The sequence below is a fragment of the Ceratotherium simum genome, chromosome 5 (genome assembly GCF_057802395.1).
Source record: "Ceratotherium simum simum isolate JZ-2026a chromosome 5, ASM5780239v1, whole genome shotgun sequence".
NCBI lineage: Eukaryota > Metazoa > Chordata > Mammalia > Perissodactyla > Rhinocerotidae > Ceratotherium > Ceratotherium simum.
The window spans coordinates 29,951,886-29,972,771 of NC_141904.1; the positions used below are offsets into that span (position 1 = coordinate 29,951,886).

General features: G+C 40.2%; 1 long non-coding RNA gene across 2 annotated transcripts in view; it reads left to right on the forward strand.

The window, feature by feature from the left end:
* The window catches only part of LOC147916992 (uncharacterized), a 103,713-nt gene that overhangs the window by 21,561 nt on the left and 61,266 nt on the right, over positions 1-20,886 (forward strand). The gene's annotated exons all lie outside the window — the stretch shown is intronic.

Sequence of the window (20,886 nt, forward strand, 5' to 3'; positions counted from 1 at the left end):
GTAGCCTGGCTTACAGCTGCCCAGTAGAATCACAGGGGAGCTCTTAAAAAATACTGATGCCATGCGTGACCTATCTTAAACTAATTGAATGGAATCTCTGGGGGTAGCGTCCAGGAACTGGTGCTTTTAAAAGCTCCCCAGGTGGTTCCAGTGTGCAGCAGAGTGAGAAACAATGGTTTATTTCATTTCTAATCAGCTCAAGGGTCCTCAGGAAGACATCTTGGTTGTGGTTCTAGAATGCTCCTTTTGGAGATCTTCGAGTCTGAGGTGCTGCATGGGAAGTACCTACACTTGGGCCTGGCAGGTAACACATGAGTGAAGAGTGTGGGAATAGGGAAAATGGATCCTCAGCATCTGTCTTGGGAGGCAGCGGGGAGCAATAGAGACTGTTGCAAACTCGAGAGCCCAGGGGACATTTAAAGAGGGTGACGGCTCCTCAGTCCTTGACCCGTTGTTGCTGTGAGATAAGTGTCCCTCGGTGGACAGATGTTGTTATTCATCAAGAGAAGTTGGATGTCCAGATTACTAAATGAGATATCTCAATTTTTACATGTGCTGACAAATTCGAATAATAAAACGGAACAAGAAAGCAAAAAATAGAGTTATCCAATTCTGGCCCCACAAAATAGCGGAGGTGGCTCACAGACTGCCAGTTAGCAGCTGAATGAAAGAGTCACCAAATCAGAGACTCGTATGCGTTTGAACTGGGAAACACCTTCTTTTCATGGGTGAAGAAACTGAGGCTCAGAGAAGAGGAGGGGACCCACCCACCCACGCTGTCAGCTTGTGGCAAGGCCGGTGTGGTCCACAGGGCTTCTGATCTGACTCCTGGATCCTCTCTCTTGCACCACATCTTCTTTGGAGAAGAAATGCAGACAGATGCAAAATTCAATGATTCCTCACAGATCGTTGGCGACTTACCGGGTTAGCTAGAAGTTCATTCACACTAAATTCATTGTCCTCCTGATCATTTAAATAACTAGACGGGGTTCGAATTCACGCAGTGCTGTTTGGTTAACAGCTGTATCCTCGGCACCTAGAGCACATGCTGTCTCATAGCAGATCCTCAACAGATATTAATTGAATGAATGAATGAATGAACAAATGAGTGAATGTCACATTGATACAGACTCTCTGGGTGTTGGTGCTTTTTTTTTTTAACCTGGGAATTCCCTAATAATCCTAACTACATTATTAGGTCACATTTTAAGCTGCTCAGTTGAATTCACTAAGAAAATAAATCGGTGCTATTCTTCCTGAATAGAAAGGAATCACTCATTGCAGAAATAGAACTACTGCTCTAATTTAAAAGTAGTCAATAGGCTCTTGTTTCTTTTTTCTTTTTCCTGGAAGTTTCACAATGCCAAAAAACATAGCAACAGAAAGGCTACCTGGATGAGACAGGGCATCCTCACCTCTAGTCTTGTCTCTCACCCTCAGAACCTGGGTAGCACCTGGAACCTACCGAATGTGCATTGCCCTGTCTTCTAGTCCTGTCTCAATGCTCACTTGCTTCACCCGTTCAGGACTTTTAAATTGTATGCTCAAAATGAATTAGGTCTCAAAGCTAATTTGGATCAAGTGAATAAGGGCACAGATTTTGCTAATAGCTTATTTACTTGCCCCAGGTGTGGGTAATAAACTTTTGCAGGGCAATTGACAGTTTTTCAAAACGTTTTGCATATTAGATGGGATTTGAACCTCATCGCAGTTCTGGAGGGAGGAGACTACAGCATGTATCATTATTCCAGTTTCTCAGACAGGAGTTCTGAGGCTCCCAGGGATTCTCAGTTAAGTGAGGGTCACCATGCTGAAAAGTAGTGGAGTCGATTCCTGGAGTCCAGGCTGTGGCTTTGAGAATGACTCTAAACACCAGGTTGTGGTGGAGACAGAATTTGTACAAACCCTGTACCCTGATCTACTTGTGGAACCCTGGAAGGAATTATCCTAGCAAAGTAAGACTGGCTTCTTGTGGACTTTCAGAGACAGAGAGTGGGTGGCACATGCCAGGGATGGTTTGTGTTTGGAGGAAGGGGCTTGCCTGCTGAGGTCTTTCTTCGCCTGTGGCTCTTTGATTCTCTGAAAGGACTGTGATAACAGAAGGGAAACATGATAGCCAGGAGAGCTGGCTTGGGGGAAGTCTTGTGGAATGAAGTGGGTCTTAGGGAAATCCAGGCTCATTCAGTTCATGGCTAATACAAAAGGAACTTATGAAAGAGGAACATAAAAACAAACAAATAATTAAAAAATAACAAACTTTTACTGACTTATCCTGACTTCCCTGGTCTGGTTAGCCACAGGGCTTCTTTGGATTATTTTATTAGCTCAGAAACAGTCAAATATTGACCTACGAAAATAGCAATTTCATGGTTCCTTCGTAATATTTTTAGCACACTATGAATTTCATTATAGAGAACATACATTTTTTTTTTTGATCCACTCTCTGGGAAAAAGTAGTGAAAGGATTTATACGTTTTCGGGGGACTAAGCAGTGGCTGGGGATGAGGGGCCAGCAACCTTTTCCCTCTAGGTAAGAGCCTGAGAAAGGAAGCCCTATTTGTACGAACTTAAAACTTCTTTACTCTATGCTGCATTCCCCAAACTGAGTAAATAAACAAACTGACTGCTGGGGGCCTCTCTGAAAGACCTCAACAATATTTACAGTAACAGTAATTACAGTGTATATGGAGCCCATACAGAGTGCCAGACACTCTACTAAGAATGGCACATAAGTGATCTCATTTGTTCCTTACAGAAGCCCCGTAAAGTGGTTTTTATCCTCATTTTACATACAAAGCAGGCTCCGAGGGGTTCAGTAACTTGCCCAACATCACACAGCTCGTATGTAGAAGGGTGGTATCTGTCTGCGTGCAGAGACCTGCTCTTTACCGTTATACTGTACAGACATCCAAAGCAGCCTTCACTCAGTAAACACTAAATGACCTCCTCTGTGGACCAAACACTGCGTTAGATGCTGGAATGAGGCTATCATATTGATTTCAACCACTTGACGTTGGTTTTTCATTCTGTCAGTTAGTTAGTAAATGTTCCTTAGGTGGTGTACATCCTGCTGTGTGATTTTCCCCATGGCATTACACAGCAGGTAAATTTAGGCTTTTCAGCTCAAACCGGGGAAACAGTGGTTTGGGAACAAGGCTTGTAGAGAAATGGAGAATGTGAAAGAAGGAGGTCAGAAGCTTGTGTTTTCCTGGAGTCACCTTGAAACTAATGCTTCTCCTGGGAGGAGAGCTTTGACGAGGTCCCCTGGCCACCCTCCCCATTAGAGGATGTTGAAGGGGTCAGATGGATGGGGCACATGTGCAAATCATTAAGACCACAGGCACAAGACCTGAGGCCTTTTCCAGAGTTGTATGTGGATTGGGAAATTAGCAGGGCTTCTTAATAATTGAGCCATTTAATCCCCAGTGAAGTTCAATGTCAGTGTCATTTTTGGACTTATGAGTGTCATAAGGCTGGTTTCCTTTTGATGATAATGATAATGAGTAAACATTAGATCACATTCCATTACTGAATCTCTGGTAGTCATAATAACAGCCAGCGTTTACTGAGTATCCACTATGTTCTAAGTCCTTTAGTTTTATGTCCCCATGCCCCTGCCTGAAAAGTGTCATTATCCCTTTTTTAACTTGAAAACATGAAATCACAGAGGTTTGAGAAAATTGTTTGCTCAAGGTTACTCAGGGGCAAGGTCAGCATTTGAACCCAAGTCTGCCCCACTCTCAGGCCTGTGCTATTTGCCCTACCAGGCCCCTGTGAAGGACCAGAGGGGATTGAAACAACAAAATATCACATACAACTTGTTCTCAAGATGTTAATGGAAGTATCAGGGAAAATACATGTATAGCTGAGTGTTCATGTGCTGCTTCTGGAATGTGACATTATAAATGATGAATTTGGCCAAGTTACTTAGCTTCCCTAAGTCTCAGTTTCCTTATCTGTAAAATAGACATAATAAAATTACCTACTTGCTAGGAGAGTAGTGAGTACTGAGTGAGAAATCCCTTTAAGGACTCTATTGCAGAAGAATAAACACCAAGAAGCCTCACTGGGGCACACTCCAGCTCCTGCCCACATCTCCACTTACCCCAATACCCTGTGCGTTCCAGCCGCTCCAGCCCTTCAGTTCTTTGAATGAGCCCTGCTCCCTCTAGCCTCAGAGCCTTTGCATCCATGATTTCATCTGCCTGCAACATTCTTTCTCTTTCCCCTCATATATCGCACTTTCAGGAAAATCTTCCTTTCCTGATATCCAGGTTGGATAAATCCCCTAAGCTCTAGTATCTCCCTGTCATTTCTCTTCATAGCCGTTATCATAGTTTTTATACACTTGTAAGATGATTGAATGCACATTTTTTTCCCAACTAGACTAAACTTATAATGGCTGGGCCTCTGTCTGTTTTTCTCATGACTGCATCCCTAACATGTAACACAGTGTGTAGTACATAGCAGTGTAAGATGTGTGTCCAATGAATGGATAAATAAAAAACACTCACTGTGTCTAGCACATAGAAAGCATTCAATAAATATAAGGTATTGTTGCCACTATTATGTAAAGTGCCAAGAATCAATTCAAGAGTTATATAAAAATGCTGGTTGACAATAGAGTGACAGCATGAGGCAGTGTATCAGTTATTTATTGCCACAGTAATGGTGAGAAACAAACAGCTGCAAAACTCAGTGGCTCAAAACAATATGCATTTATTTAAACCTGCAGGCCAGCTGAGTGGGTCTTCTGTTCCCATTCAGGTACTTGTTGGCTAGTGGTTTTGTTGATCTTGGCTCACATGAAGGGGACTCAGCTGTCAGGGATGGCCTAGGGTGAGACGACTGGGACAACTCAACCCTGCTCCATGTGTTCATCCTCCAGCTTCCTGGCCTGGGTGTGTTCTCATGTGAAACCAAACTGCCCTCCGCTCCAGCTCTTGAACCCATCGCATTGACTTTAGGGAAAGGCTAGTGCAAGGGAGGAAGAGCAAATCAGGTTGGAAACAGTGGCTTTCTTCTCTCATATTCATGTTTTAGGACTGTGTTCCGGCTTCCATTAATTGCAAGCTAGCAACCATAAACGGTAGAGTAAATTCTGATATCCTAGAGGTGTGAAAGCCTATTCTCTGATTTTCCTGGAGGCATTTTTCCTTTGGGCAGCAACCCTCCCTTGAATTACCTGAGCTGGAGAGCAGAAACAGTGCTTTTTGAGCTTCTGACACAGTCTGAGACATGATGGATACTTGGCTTTTAATGAAAATACGGAGGGTCAAATCACCAGGCCTGTGTCAATGGGCAGTGGCCTCTTGGAGTCCACACTCAAGTTCAGCTATCGTGTAGCCCTTGACAGATTGCAAGCTCTTTGATGGCTGGTTGTCGATTCACTTTGAAGTCTCCTCTTGCTATCTTTCTGCCCGGCTTCTCTTCCTTTTCCTTCCTCTCTGTTTTTCTTTCTTTTTCCTCCTTCAAATAATCATTCCTCAGACAATGGTTAAGAAGTTTCTGTTCTATTTATTGCTCAGACTGTGGGTATTATTTGCCCGTCTGCTCTCGGCACAAAGTTCTTTCCCCACAGCATTGCATAATGAATCTTCATGTTCTGGGAATATATACTCCACAGCTTTGGACTTATTTCACTAAGGCAAGGTGGAGAATCATCAATCCTTGTATACCAGTTAATGACCCAAAGCTGGTTACTGTGGGATTAAATGTTAAATGGAACAATCTGTTGTATTTCTTGTCAGACCTCTATTCCCATATCTAAATATTTGACAGATTCTTACTTCCAAAAATTATAACAAAATTTATTAAATATCAGACTTCAAAGAACCCTGATTTTTATAAATGAGGAAATTGAAGTTCCAAAGGATAGTAGGTGGTTAAAATGAATAAAAGATTTATGTAATTCACAAATGTATTTCAATTTCATACCAGGGATCCAGGCTCAGCCAAGACTTTCATGTTTTTGACACTTCTGACTGAGGTTAGTCAGTTTCAGGGACAGTAATAATGAAAGTAGTCAGTCTTCTTCCTGACTCATGCTGGGTAGTGGCTGGTGGTGGCTAGAAAACATGACCTCTTATTTCAGCCATCTCAGTGACTTCTTTTCCCACAGCAAACTCTGGCTACATCACTGAGCAAATATGCAAAACATTGATGTTTTTAACCCTTGGAAAAGCAAGTAGACAGAGACACCCACATTACATCACAGAAATATCTGGGTTGACAAACTCCATTGGAAAAATATGTTATAGACTCAGTGATGAAAAATCTAGTTGCTACAGAAAACACTAATTTAAATGTATAAGTTTAAGCTTGCATAAACCTCTTTTGAGCTACTTATTTTAAATTGTGAATATCATTCCTAAATTAGACTTTGCAGAACTCTCCAAAAATGTAGGGTAGTCTCACCCAGAAAGTAAATTATACTTCTTAATGAGGCTTTAGAGACTATGAGTCCGTTAACCAAAGATTTATTTTCTGGCAACTATCCAAAGTAGTATTCCCTACAAGGTAAAGTTTACATTTATTTTGAAACTTATAGAAATACAGCTACTACAATAGCATCAGTCAACCAAGAGAGAATTCTTGAGTGATTGAATTAAGCCAGGCATTTCTGATTTATGAATATTGAGGAAACACCTCTCCTCACAAAGTTCACAATAAATTTTTTGTAAAGTCCCAGCTCATCTGCTCTCAAAGACCCCACAATAACCAAATATGGTGATTATATTTATTGCTCTTTATTGCACTGACTATTACTATTTTTTGTGTTAATTAGATTCATTATAATTAACATTATAGTTAGATGGGCAAAGATTTATTAAATCACCAAATGAATGAGCAATTAAGCTGTTAAGACAACTAAAATAAGTAGCCTGATTCTTTACATAAGTTCAGCTGACTGATTCCACTCAGCCAAATAGCCCACCCCAAAAACACCTAGATCAGACATTGGGGAAAAGGGAACATGCTCTGATACAGACCCCCGGCTTTGAACTGTAGGCCATGACCCATTCCTTGAGCACCAGTATGTAATTCTTACTCCTCCAAAACCCAACCATATTTTTTCTTCTACATTCATCCATTTTTTTCTTTGTGGAACAGAGAAGATTTCCTTGGCTCCTTTCCGCAACCCTCTTCTTCCCTGCCCCAGCTTCCTCAGGCCTGTCTCCTGCAATAATGCACATCATTGTCCAACCCAGTCCATAGGACTGTCACACATGTAGTTTATCTCTTTCTTGTGGTTTCCTCATCCTTTTACCCAGGGACTGTAGCACTAATTGAGACCTTAATACCTACAATAGTCTGTAGCAATGGCAACTAGTCAAGAGCCTGGAGCTGCAATTACGTCCCTCTCTTAGGTTCCTCAGCACTGTCTAGGTGTTGAAACAGTCTGCTATTTCTCTCTGAACTCTTTGAAGACACTATTTTCAATTATCATCTAATGGACAGTACTGAATTTCCTACTCCTCATGACTGATCTGTCTGAATACTTTCTTCTATCTCTTCCAGCCAGCCCTTCATCCAGTGTCTCTCCTGTCCTAATTACAGAACAAGGTGAGCTCTCATTTTGCTCATTTGACTATAGCTAACAGGCTCTTTCCAGGACATTTTATGGATCATGCTAGAAAAGGCCATGTATTAGAGAATTGCAAATATCCTTTAAAGTGCTATGATTAAATGGTAAACACGTTTGTTGTTAATTACACCGATCTAACTTTTACCCTTTGAAAAGCAATCAAGTACCCATGACATAGCTGTTATGTCAACAGACATTCCAATAGTGTTTATCCTGTGATTGAATTCAATCTGGTGGTTGCTCAATTTCTTAAATTAATGTTGAGTTGATCTGGTAATTTATTGACATCACAATTTAATGATGTTTTAAGTTAGTTCATGAATATGTGGATATGAAAGAAAAATTGGTGGATAATATGTTATTGTAAAAATTATCCTAGTGAATATCTTTTTTGAGCTATACAATATGATCATAAAAGAACTGTAAAACCCAAATAAGATCACAGGTTAGTGCATATCCAATCTCAAAATGAGATTTTGAGAAATTAAATTTCTAGGGTCTTATACTTTATATCAGTTGCAGAGCTGGGATCAGACCATAACAGCTATTTGACAATGGACTGTAAATAAATTTCAAATTTGATTAACTTGCTAATAATCTTTGCTATTTAAGAGACATCCACCTGATTGGCCTAATAAAGATATGCTTTGCAGAGTATATTAGATGAGAGTAAAAGTCAACAGTACCTATGGTAAAACCAGAAATGCAGGTGAATGCCAAGGAGTAGGGCAAACTCATTATTTGCCAATGTCATCACAGAATGCTTCTGTGCAGGACAGAGGCAAAATTTCAGATCTCTTGTCCTCTAGTATAATCCTTTGAAATAAAAAAATGCATTTTAAGGGGGGATGCTTAAAGCATTGCTTTGCTTTATTTTCAAAAAGATAAATTAATAACTCATACCGCCACCCAACAAGATACACGCACAATGATTTGATATGCATGTACCTCTATCCCACCCGTTTACATAAAGAATCAGCCACACATTAAGTTACACCTGTCATCTGTCCATTAGTGAAGCATCACTGCATTCAGAAGCTTTCAATACCCAATCTTTCTAATGTTGTTAGACAACATTGACCTTCAGTTTCTTGCAATGTGAATAATATTGCATCATATCTACACAGAACAGTGTAATCATCTTTTCTATTCGTGGCACTAAGACAGTCAACAGTATTTGATACAATCAGCATGTGTCTTGATATGGAAGGCACATGGTGACAAGCCTAACTGAATGTAGTTATTCGGCTGTCATGAAATGCACCTTATGGTGATAAACTTCTGCCATAAAATTGGAAGACTATCACATAAACATGTTTCACGAAGAAATACACTCGCAGAATTCACTGCCGGGTTATTGTTGGAAAACAGTGTTCTATTTATTGTGCTGTGATTTTTACAGTATGTGTCAGTGTTTGGATGCTCATTACGTTTTACAATGAAGTAATTACTGGGTGGTGATTTCTTTATTCTGGGCAACAATTCTATCTAATTAGTGAACGATAAATTCAAGTGTTTATATTAGGGAAATCTGAATGGACATAGCAGGACAGGCTGATTTTCAGTGAGTAAAAGCATTGAGTTGTTTAAATTTAGGCTCCCACACTACGTGCATTTTTTTTTAATTCATGGTAAATTATTTTTTCCTATTCACCAGCTCTTCTTTTACCTCAGTCTCTGCTTTCTCTCTGTCCCTCTGTTCTTCTCTTTTTCTAATATCATTGCATTATTAATTAATAAAATAACATATTAATGATGTCAATGAAGTATCTGAGATACACTGTAGAGGCTAGGACTAGAATAATCAAATGTACTTACACAGCCCCTAAACTGATAATATACAACTTATTTAGACATTTATCCCTAAATTTTATTACGACCCTGGGAATAACACTCATATTCCAGTGCCTGCTCTCCAGCTATGAAGAACGGAAGAAGGAGCTGCTCGTAGAATCTGCGTTCTAGGAAACCAGCCTCAGTGGTTTTGCTGAGGAAGGGTCTTAAGATCGAATACCCCCTTCACAGAGCTAGAAACTGTCTGTGATTATCTGTCAAAACATGTATCACATATCTGGATGTCTCGTCTATATGTTTTGTAGATTCGTGCCATAAAACATAGCCACAGCCACCTCAAAGTCCATGCATAGTAACGACAAATAAATATTTTTTAAAGAGAAAACTATAGCCAAATACAAATGAAGACAAGTAACTTGGGAGGCTATAGGAATCAGACCCAGCCTTACCCCTGGGGCCTGGCCGTGCTGCCTGCGGGCAGTGTCACTGGGTCTTCAGAACTCCCAGTGACCTCTCAGATGGTAGCTCAAGATGCTGATGTAAGATCTGTTTCTTTAGCTATGAGGGGGCAGGTGAAGAGATTTTCGCAACTGCTAGTGGGAGGAGGAAGGCTGGGATGAAGGTGAGGGGTAAGGAAAATAAGAGAACGGAAAAGAACATAGCAGGCAAATAATCAAAAGAACACCAGTGTAGCAATGCTAATTCAGACAAAAATAGATTTTAAAGCAACACAATAGCTAGAAACAAAAAGGGACACTAAATCATAATAAAAAAAACAATCCACCAAGAATGTATTACAGTCACGTATATGAACCTAACAACACAGCCTCAACATACGTAAAACAAACACTGACATGGTTATATGGAGAAAATGAAAAAATTTGCAATCATTGTAGGAGATTTTTAACACTTGCCTATTCAAAACAGGGTAGAAAGAGTTTGTAAGGATATAGACAAACCATAGAGATTTTTTTAACTCTTGAGTGTTAATTTAAAGGGGCAACACTGTACAGTTTCAGAGTCTGGTTGCCAGAAGCAAATGCAGGTCCAGAGTTGCTAGAACATCAGATCTTTCAAGAGAAATTTAGAGTCGAGATTTTTAGGTAAGATCGTCTTACTGAAAGTGTGACAGTTTAAGACTCCATCATCATAATGACACATGCAGGCCGCACCAGCCTGGTCCTCAGGCAGGGTCAGTATCTGAGTGACCTAATGTCTGCCCTCCTCTTTATACTATACATTTCTTGAGGTCAGAATCTTTGTCTGTTTCTCCATGACTAAGTCTTCAATGGTGTTTGAGGATTAAATTAGAAAAAACATTTGATGAAAGTTTATGAAGACACAAATTAAGAATTTATTCTTGCAAATTATCTCACTGAATACTTTATACATATGCATATGGTAGAAGTTTCTGGTAGTGCAGGGGAGAAAGTGATAATGTATATTTTTTCTCTCCCCTACCAGTTCCAGCCCTTCCTAAAATATGGAGTGAATCTCATCCTTTTCTGTTTCTCCAATGCCTAGCTCATTAATACGTGGATGATGAATGAGAAAAGAAATAAATGGAATGACTATGTTTTTCATTCTTCTTCATAATTATCATAATTCTATTGACAAACATTCATCCAGCATTTACCATGTATCAGGCACTATGCTTGCTTTTTACAAGTAATTTATTAACTCCCACAACTACAGTTATGCCCATTTTACAGATGAGTAAATCTAGTCTTAGAATAAGAGAAAGGTTAAACAAGTTGTCGAAGCTCCCACACTTGTAAGTGGTAAAGCCAGGATGGGACCCTTGCTCATAAAAGCCTTATAATACATCATATATTTCATAAAGACTTTTCCAGTTAATGAGAAGAGAAATGCTGACTGAGCAAACATGAAAATTATAATCCTCTCGTGGCAATCTCAACTACTTAACTGACGCTTTCAGTAAGACTTACTCATTCACTCAAAATTCAGCAAATATTTATTGAGCACGGACTGTAAGTCTGGCACTGTGCTAGGCACTGGGGATCTAGCAGTGAACAAGACAGAACATTCCTGCCTTGTGGAGTTGATATTCTAGGGGGAGAAACAATAAACAAATATGAATAATGAATATGAAACAAATATGAAAATAAACAAATACACATATAATTTTAAGTACTTATAAGAGCTGTGAATAACATAATCCAAGGTCAAAGAATAGAGAATGATGGGGCGATTTTTCAGCCAGGATAGTAAAGGAAGTCATTCCTGGGAGTAAGTGATTCTTGGGAACATCAGGAGAAAGAGAGTTCCAGAGAGAGAGAAGAGCAGATACAAAAGCATAAGAAGGAGCCTGCTTATTGGTTCAAGAATTAGGAAGCTGGAATCAGTGAGCAATGAAGAGAATGGGAGGAGATGGAGTCAGGAAGTGGGCAGGGGCCAGATCCTGTAGGTTCTTTTAGGCCAGACAAAGGATTTAGGGGTTGTGTTTCAGTGTGATGGTAAGCCGCTGGAGGGTTGAGGGCAGGGAAATGATATGGTCTGACACACATTTTGAAATAATCACTCTGGTCGCTATGTGGAAATATGGCTAGGGGGCTAACATGGGGTTCTTTGCAGTTTGGGCTCATTTATATGGGTCTGTTTTTTCTTTACCTATCAGTAAATTTTGGGAAAGACTAGAATCCAGAACATTAATATGAAGTCTTGGATAAATCCCATAAACTTTCTAAACTTCAGTTTCCTTATAAATAACATGGAAATAATACCTGCTCAGCCTTCTCCACAATATTGTTGGGAGGATTAAATGAGATAGTATAAATTGAACTGATCATACACTGTATAGGGGTAAGATGTAATGGTTATTATTAAGATTAGTCCTAATGATTATAATAGCAAAAAAGATAAAAATCTAACATTAAAGGAGACCACATTTGCTTTGGTGTGTACCCCATTTAGCTGAATAGAATGAACACTGCAGTTAATAGTAGTAACTCACCTTATGCGAGTGAACAGTACTTTTGTTATTACATTAACCCACAATTGCCCTGCTTGGATTTTGTTGGCATAGTCCAAATACATCAGAAAAAGTTTTTTAAAAAAACCTCTGTCCCTAAACTCTGAACACTCAGGAAAATACTCGTTGGGACACCTACATTGTTTTTTCTGCCAGTGGCCAACTGCTGTTTTAACAGACATCTTTTCTGAACTCACCCGGCATCAGGTAGACAAAAGCAGAGGCTCCAGTAAATGATGAATCAGTGTCGTGGCTGCTCTCTCCGTACATGGCCAGTTTTTACTTTGAGATGCTATTTCCCACTAGAAACTTAGAATGTGGGTCTGACTTTGCCTAAGGAGGCAAGGTGGTGTAGCAGAATATGCCCAGACTTTGGAGCCAGATGGGACAAACTTGAAACCCAAGACAAATTTGAGTTTAAATCCAAAATCACTTCTGCTAGTTTTGTGACCTTGGACAAATTTTTTTTGAGTCTCAGTTTGCTTATATGTAAAATGGAGATAATAATCCTTGCACACCTGTTGGCCTGAGGCTTAAATAAAATCAGTATACAGAGAACCTGGCCTATAGCAGGCATACAATGAGTGATAATTACTGCTATTCTCTTTAGGAGGCAAATCTCTCTCTCATAGTGGTGGGCTGGGGTCAGGGTGGGAGGGCACTCACTTTGTTATTAGGGTTGGTTCTAGAATTTTAGGAACAAGGATTGCAAGCCTGCCCAAATTGTCTCCCTCACTAGCCTGTTTGGATTTACTTTTCCATCTTTCAAATGTCCATCCTCATCCCTTTCAAAGGTTTAACATTTAAGGCTAGAGAATTATTTCTAGAACATTGTTGAAATGAACACAGTCTTTCTGAGGGTAGACCTCTTTCATTAACATATAAATATGAATGACTTTCATAGCAGCATGTTAGGGGCACAGAGTGCAGTCTTTTGAAGACACCACACTGTGGCTTGTGAAATCCTGGAATATTGCAATTAATGCACTTGCAAGAGATCATCTCTTATCCATGACTCCTCAACCTGTTAGGGTGAAAAACAGTTGAGACAATCTGTAAAGATCAATACATTTTCATATGAAAGTACTGCTGTACACTTACACACAATGTAATTCATGTATAATTTCAGGTTGTCCAGAGTCCTCAGGTCCATGCGTGGGCCTCATATTAAGAAGCTACAACTTTCTTAGAGTTTGTCTGTTTTCTGATCAGGAGAGGAAACTGAGTCCCAGATTCATAGATGAATGTAGTTGGATATATAATTGCTGAATGGATTTCTCAGGAAGGAGACTTTGAAGTGGAGACTAGTGAGTAGGATGTTTATCAAGGAGTGCTCTTGGGATCAACACCTATGTGAGGGAGAGAAAGGAAGCAGAATTGGGCAAAGGGAGAAGTTGAGCTGCGATGCAGTCTTTTTTATTGCTGAAGATTCACCATGAGCTAACATCTACTGCCCGTCTTCCTCTTTTTGTATATGAGCCACTGCCACAGCATGGCTACTGACAGATGAGTGGTGAAAGTCCATGCCCGGGAACCAAATCCGGGCCGCTGGAGCAGAGCGCACCAAACTTAACCACTAGGCCACTGGGGCTGGCCACAATGCATTCTTAACCAAGGCCTCAGCTGACCCCATGGGGACCTCTGGAGGTAAAATGGCCTTTCTGAGTTGTTCCAAGTTGGGGCAAGAGGGCCAGCCAGGCTTCTTCATTGACCAGTCTTTGGATGTGGACTTCCCTGAGTAAAGCAGAGCTCTTCAACTGTGGCAGTCCTTGAAAAAGTGACAGCTGAGGCTATCTGCCAGGATTACCCCCAGCAGCTGCAGGAATGAGTCCTTCAATCCTGGAGGGAGAATCTGGGTAGCACATCACAGCATCTACCACATAAAGTGACTTGCCCAAGGTCACATATTTGGCAGAACAGCTGGGACTTGGACCCAGTCTCCAGACTTCTAGTTCAGTGCTCTTTCCATTCCCACTTTGCCTCTTTGTCCATTGCTCCTAGTACATTTCATCCCACTGTCAAAATTTAAAGCCCTTTTACTATTCTCCTATGGAACAACTCTACCCCAGAGTGCTAGAAAGGAACATTTCCTTGGATATTGTCTAAGCCTCTCTGTGTGGGTTGTTAAATGTCCTGCTACTCTTGTGCAAGACCAGATAACACCTGTAATTGGAAAAAAAGAACCTAATATTAAACTCCATTACTCAGCTCAGTAGCACAATAGACACAGAAAAGGTTCAAAAAGGGGCAATGAAAAATAATTGAGTCATACCAGAAGTATATGGAGTAATGAGTTTAATTTCCCAAATTCTCAATTTCTACCCCCAGTTCCAAGCATGTTTCTTTTTATACAATTTAGCCATAATTTCATGGTAGCATTACAGTGTATTGACTAAGAACTAATTAGTGTATTCAAGTCTTTAATGTGTCTGATTTGTGAATTGCAACTTTTGGAGCTTTTTCTTTTTCTTTTTCTAATTTGACCAAAGCTAAACCATCTTTTAAAATGCCACCCTTGATGATAAAGTCCTTTGCTGCCAAGGGAGGTCCCACAGATTTCTGATGGCAGCCAAGAAGCAAAAGGAATGCATCTCCCTCCCTGTTTCTTTGTCTACAAGTGTCGTTTCTCAAGAAGAGCCCTGCTGTCTAGCTGGGATGGAGATTGGACCACACGATGCTCATGCCCTTCTTATCAGCATCTGGTCTACTTTCCTACCTGGTTTTCTTTGGCACCCTGAAGAAGGGTTCCTCTACATCAAAATCAGAGATATCACAAATAATAGTCTGTGCACTACAAAGGCTGTACTATCATAAATAGTCGGTTTGCATTTGCTGCTCAAGACTGCAGTAGACATTACTGGGGTTCCCCAATATCTGGCTCCCTTCTTCTTCTCAGCGTCCTTGTACGTGGATGGGACCATGTAACTATTTCTGACCATAAAATATTAGCAGAAGTGATGCATCTCATTTCCAGGCTGAGTCAGTAACAATCCCATATATTATTCTCATCTCACCTTTCCCCTGCTCTGGTAATGATAAAGAAGGTCTTGTGTTGGGATAATGAAACTCCCTTCCTACCTGCAAAAAAAAGAAAACTGCCTTGATCTTTGAGTCATCTTTTGGAGAACGGCTTTCCTAGAGAGTCATCCAGACCTAACCCATAGTGGACTTTGAATTAGTAAAAAATAAATCTTCACCTTATAAAGCCACTAAGATTTTTGTTGTTATTGCAGCATAGCCTAGCGTATGCTAACTAATATAAGTGCTTCCTCTTTTGCCTCATCTTATCCCAGCACTGAATACTTACCTAAGAAGTCTGCATATACCTAAACTTTTTCCCTGGTCTCTAACAGCCCAACAAACTGTGCCATTGTGTTCTCAGAGTTCAGACTTGGATTAAAGTCTTCCTTGCACTACTGGCTTCCCTCACTAGTGGGGAGGAAGTAGGAGAATATTTCCTCGCCTTTGTAGCCTCTGAACTTAGTATAAGCCTAGGCTATTGTTAGCATTCAATAAATGTTTATTGGACAGTGAATTGATGACTGGATATCTCTTTTGGGGATAGTATGCACGTGTTTTGCACTCAGGCATTTTCCAGTTCTTTTTCTAATCCACCACCAGTTCTCATTCACCCTTCTTTGAGTCTTTTGCAGAGAGGGCAAGAGAGGATGTGAACATATCTCAGAGAAAATGAGGCACAGGCTTCAGAATCTTCATTCTCTCTTCATCATTTATTACCTCCGTGACCTTGGGAAAGTTACTGAGCCTTCCTAAACCTCATTTTTCTCATCTGGAAAAATGGGAGCTAATAAGGCCTGCTTCACAGGGTTGATATAAAGATTACAGGAGACAATGCATATAGACAGCTTAGCATGATGCCTTGCACAAAATATATGGCATATAACAAATACAATCTATTGAATCTATTTGATACCTTTCTTTCTCTTTAGGTTTCTTTCTCTACTGTTTCTCTGACCCTGACTTCCAACTACCACCTGGTGTCCCCTCACTATCCAGCGATTGTCTCACTATCTGGTGACGTCTCATCGAATCCTATCTTCTTCTGACAGTGGCCTGTGCAACAAGTCTACTTTCTTCCCTTTAAAAACTGTAGATAGTTGTTGGGTTAAATGGGGCTAATAATCTAATTACTACTACTAATTAACTTAGCATGTCAAGAACTAATCTGATACTGCTTTAGGAGTGCATGAATTTTAAGAAGGGATACCCAGAAATCCAGGGCATCTGAAACAAAGATGGTTCTATAATGGCAGAATCCCAAACTAGAGTGACTGGCTTTGGGGAAGATTGGGGACAGTTGGCACCAGAGATTCTCACTCCTTATTTGAGTCCCACCACGTAGGTGGTCATTGATTTTGTTCACGGCTAGAGCTGGTCCTGAGATCAGCAGTCCTCACCATAACCATATCTAGATGTATATGAGGTAGAGGGGCTATTGTTTTTGCATGTATTTTTATATTTTATTTTCATAATTGGCATATAGACTGATACTGTCCATTCTCAGATAATTGTCAAATTAAGAATTTATTATTGCTACTTTTCAGCGTGTCATTTTTAAAAAATTCATTTGCAGCATCTACATAGTGTCATTGATCCAGATTCTCAAAACCTTAATAGAACCTAAAGCAGAGAAGGTGTAAGTCACTAGAGTCCTTAGGATCAGTAAATCTTTATTACACTATATATGTACCCAATAAAAGTGACGTCCCTTCCTTCAACAGAAACAAAAGAAATTTCACTGTTCCAATGTCACTTCAATCCTCCATGTAACCCTAAGGTGAATGTCTTCTGTGTGCCCAGTGAAGCCAATCTCTGCCTCCTCCATCCTTCATTATGGCCTGCGAGGCTGATCCACATGGATAGAACTGATGGATTCCCTTGCCTTCTTGCTGCAAGTTCAGTCAATGGGAAACACAGGCAGGGGTTTGGAGGATGAAGAGAGAGTGAGGCTAGAACATTTATTTCCCTAACTGCCTCCTTGATGAGTGGCTGTGGAATGATTTTGTCCTTCAGTGGAAAGCCATAGCTCCTGTTAGATGGTTGGCTCCATTTAACCACCTGTCTGGGTTTCTGTAACCACTCCCTTTCCTTACCCTTTCAAGTCTGAGATGCTAATGGCTCCCCTACTGTAGGTAGACCCACAGTACTACACCATCCAACTTGGTTTCCCTAAATCCTATGTATGTCTTTGTAAATTGTAAATTTTAGCTAAATTATTCTCAAATATCCCATTGTCTCCCGCCAGGACACTGATATACATCCACCAATCTGTTTTCTATTTGGGTCCTGGTGCTGCATTGCCCAGAGAAACCTCTCAGATGGACATAATCCTTTCCTTCTGATATCATGGCAATACCTCCACATTTAAAATTCCTGGACAAAATTGAGTGATTTTTCCTTATTTTAAGACATTGTACTGTCTTTTTTCTTTTTCCCATAAGAAAGTGTTATCAGTAGAAGAGCTTTCAGCCTTTCCCAGGTCCAGGGGTGGAGGCGGGCTTCCAGAAAGTATGACAAATGCACAAGCATGTCAAGTTGTGACAGTCTCAACTGGCTGAGATTTCAAAAATCTTATGAAAGGGAGACTTTGAAGTGCCTTATTCAAAGACAGCCAAAGCTTTTATCATCAGAGAAAAAGATTCTAATATGGCCTGATAATTAGCATAGAGTGGGGGTCTTCACCCCTCTGAGGAATGAGATGTCATAGCTGGAATGTTCCCTGAACCCAAATGTGGTTGCACAAAGAGGCTGGGTCTCATTCCTGAAATTTATAACCTTATCAACCATAGTTTTATGAGATACGGCATCATTTTTTAAAAAGGCTTGAACCCTTATAGAGCTATTCAAATAACTGTTGAGTCATTTGAACTGAAATAGGAGTTAGTTCAAAGTGGCAGTTCATAAATTTGAGGTGCTGTTGTTTCAAGGAGAGGGCATAAATGCCAAGCAAAGAGTGTGAGGCACTAGTTTGCTAACTTATATGCTCATGACTGTAGAGGAGTGGGGGACGAGTCATATGGAATTTGACTTTCAATTTGACTTTAGAGTGTAATTCGAGGCCATCAGCCATCAGCCACACAGAACACACTTCATGTACATATTTGTTTATTCATTCAACGTATGTTTTTTTTTAGTTCAAACTGTATACCAGGGGAAAAGTGAGCAAATAACAAGGCAGGCCTTTAAGGAATTTCTAATTTAATGTGGAAGGCCTGAAAATACTGGATTATGATATAGTATGCTAAGTGCTTTGTGGCAGAAGGAGCAGGGAACCATGGAGCACAGAGGAAAAGGTCGTGGCTGTGGGCCTAGGGAGTGTGGCTGGGGCAAAATTAGGGAAGACTTTGTCCGAGGAAGGGATGCGTGAGCTATTCCTTCAAGGATGAGTTGTAGTGTCTCACATGGGCGAGGTCAGGGAGGAACTACTGCCCAGCAGAGAGTGCAAGGAGCTTTGCTGCTTGAGGAAGCAGGAACAATCCAGAGAACTTCAGGTGATCCCACAGGGCTGAAACGTGATGTTTGTGGAGTGGGGTGGCATGGCAGAAGGTAGTGCCTGGATGTGGGGGGCATTGAAGGTTAAGGGATCTGGCTTTACTCCAAAGGCTAACAGCCTCATGCTTTCTCCAGGCATTCTCACCTGGGGAAACAGTGGAAGTACAGCTTACTGGGCCCTACTCTTTGACATGTGGATTCAGTAGACCTGGGATGGGATTAGGAACCTGCATTTTAAAAAGCAACCTAGGGACCATGTTTTGAGAAATACTGCCTCAGGAGTTGGAAGACCCTGGAAGGGAGTTAAATGGAGGGAGCCCCAAATAGCATATCTACACAAACAATCATTTGCCCTCCTTTGCACTCTTCTCTACTATTCTTCTGATTTGACCCTCCTTCTGTGAGAATCAAGACAAGTTGAAGGGTGTTGCTGAAATGATCTGTTGTTGATGTGTTGCAGTGGATATGTGACCCTCTCCAGTTGGTCACCCGAGAGCTATTTCATGTTGCCGTTTATACAGTTGATGTAGATCCCAAGCAACTCCAAAGTGTAATTGAATAGATTAGCAATATAAAGTAAGTATGCAATGGGACAATAAAACGGTTTACATAAAGAATAAAAACCAGCTGAAAGGGAGTAGCTGTTACCTGGAGACCTGGATGCCTGGTTAAGAAAGATGAGATTTGAGCAGCTTTAAATTTCCTGGTAACATAGCAAAAAATAGAAAATATGTTGAATTATTCATTTTGCATTGTTTAATAAAAAGAGCATTCCTTTGTTGGAGACAAATATTTTCCTCTCTTAGTTTCAAGGAAGCCTTTGTGTAAATGGTCAAGGTCAATTACAGTTCTGTAGAAAGTAGAAACCCTGTCCCTGTTATAGGAAAGTGACTTAGTTTTTTAAACTTTGAATACCTGAGTGGGGAAGGATCAGGAAGTTTGTAATTGCACCTAAATAATTTTTGGTGGTGGCACAAAATTGAGCCTGGACAAAGTACGGTGTTTTGGTTTGTATTTAGGATTGCACACACACAGGGCTTTCCATTTGTTCTTAGAAATAAGGTTATATCTTTGTTGTTATTATAAGTGGAGTTACTCTGTTCAAAACCTTGCTTCTAAAAAACAACTGAGGCAGTTGATAGTAGTAAAGATCAAAGATGTCCGGATATCTTTGGCCTAATAAAATTTAATGTCTAACACATAATACAAGTGACCCATAAAAGCAAGGGAGATGGGCATATAATAAAAAGCACAAATTTTGGAATGCAAAAGGAACAAAAAGAAAAAAAAATGCATTGAAGAAAGTAGAGAGACAAAGAGAAAAAGATGTAGAGAATTTTTTTATAAGTGTAAAATTCTTGTATTATGATGAGCAAGCATTGAACAACTGCAGAGAGAGATCTGTGAGCCCCTGTAACAGAGAATGAGATGAATGTGTAGGATCTTGACCTGGGAATTTAGGGAACCGGGTTGGTATTTGTGTTGCCTTTGCTGTGGGTGAACATAGTTTGAACTCTGTATGTATCAGTTTAATCACTCATAAAATAAAGAAATTAGTTACAATAGGTCAGGGATCAGCAACTCCATCCCAGGAGCTAAATACAGTCTGATACCTATTTTTATGAATAAAATTTTACTGGGGTACAGCCATGCTGCTCATTCATTTACATAATGTCTACGGCTGCTTTCATGCTACAGTGACAAAGTTGAGTAGTTGCAACAGAGAGTATGTGGCTCACAAAGCCTGAAATATTTATTATCTGGTCATTTACAGATAATGGTTGACACTCCCTGCAATGGACGATTATATGAATTAGTGAGAATATCAGTTTGGTTTCTGTAAAAGTGGAGCCAAAATTAACAATGGCTAAAAAACACGCAGGCATACCTTGGAGATACTGTGAGTTCGGTTCCAGATCACCACAATAAAGCAAATATTGCAATAAAACAAGTCACACAAATTTTTTGGTTTCCCAGTGCATATAAAAGTTATGTTTAC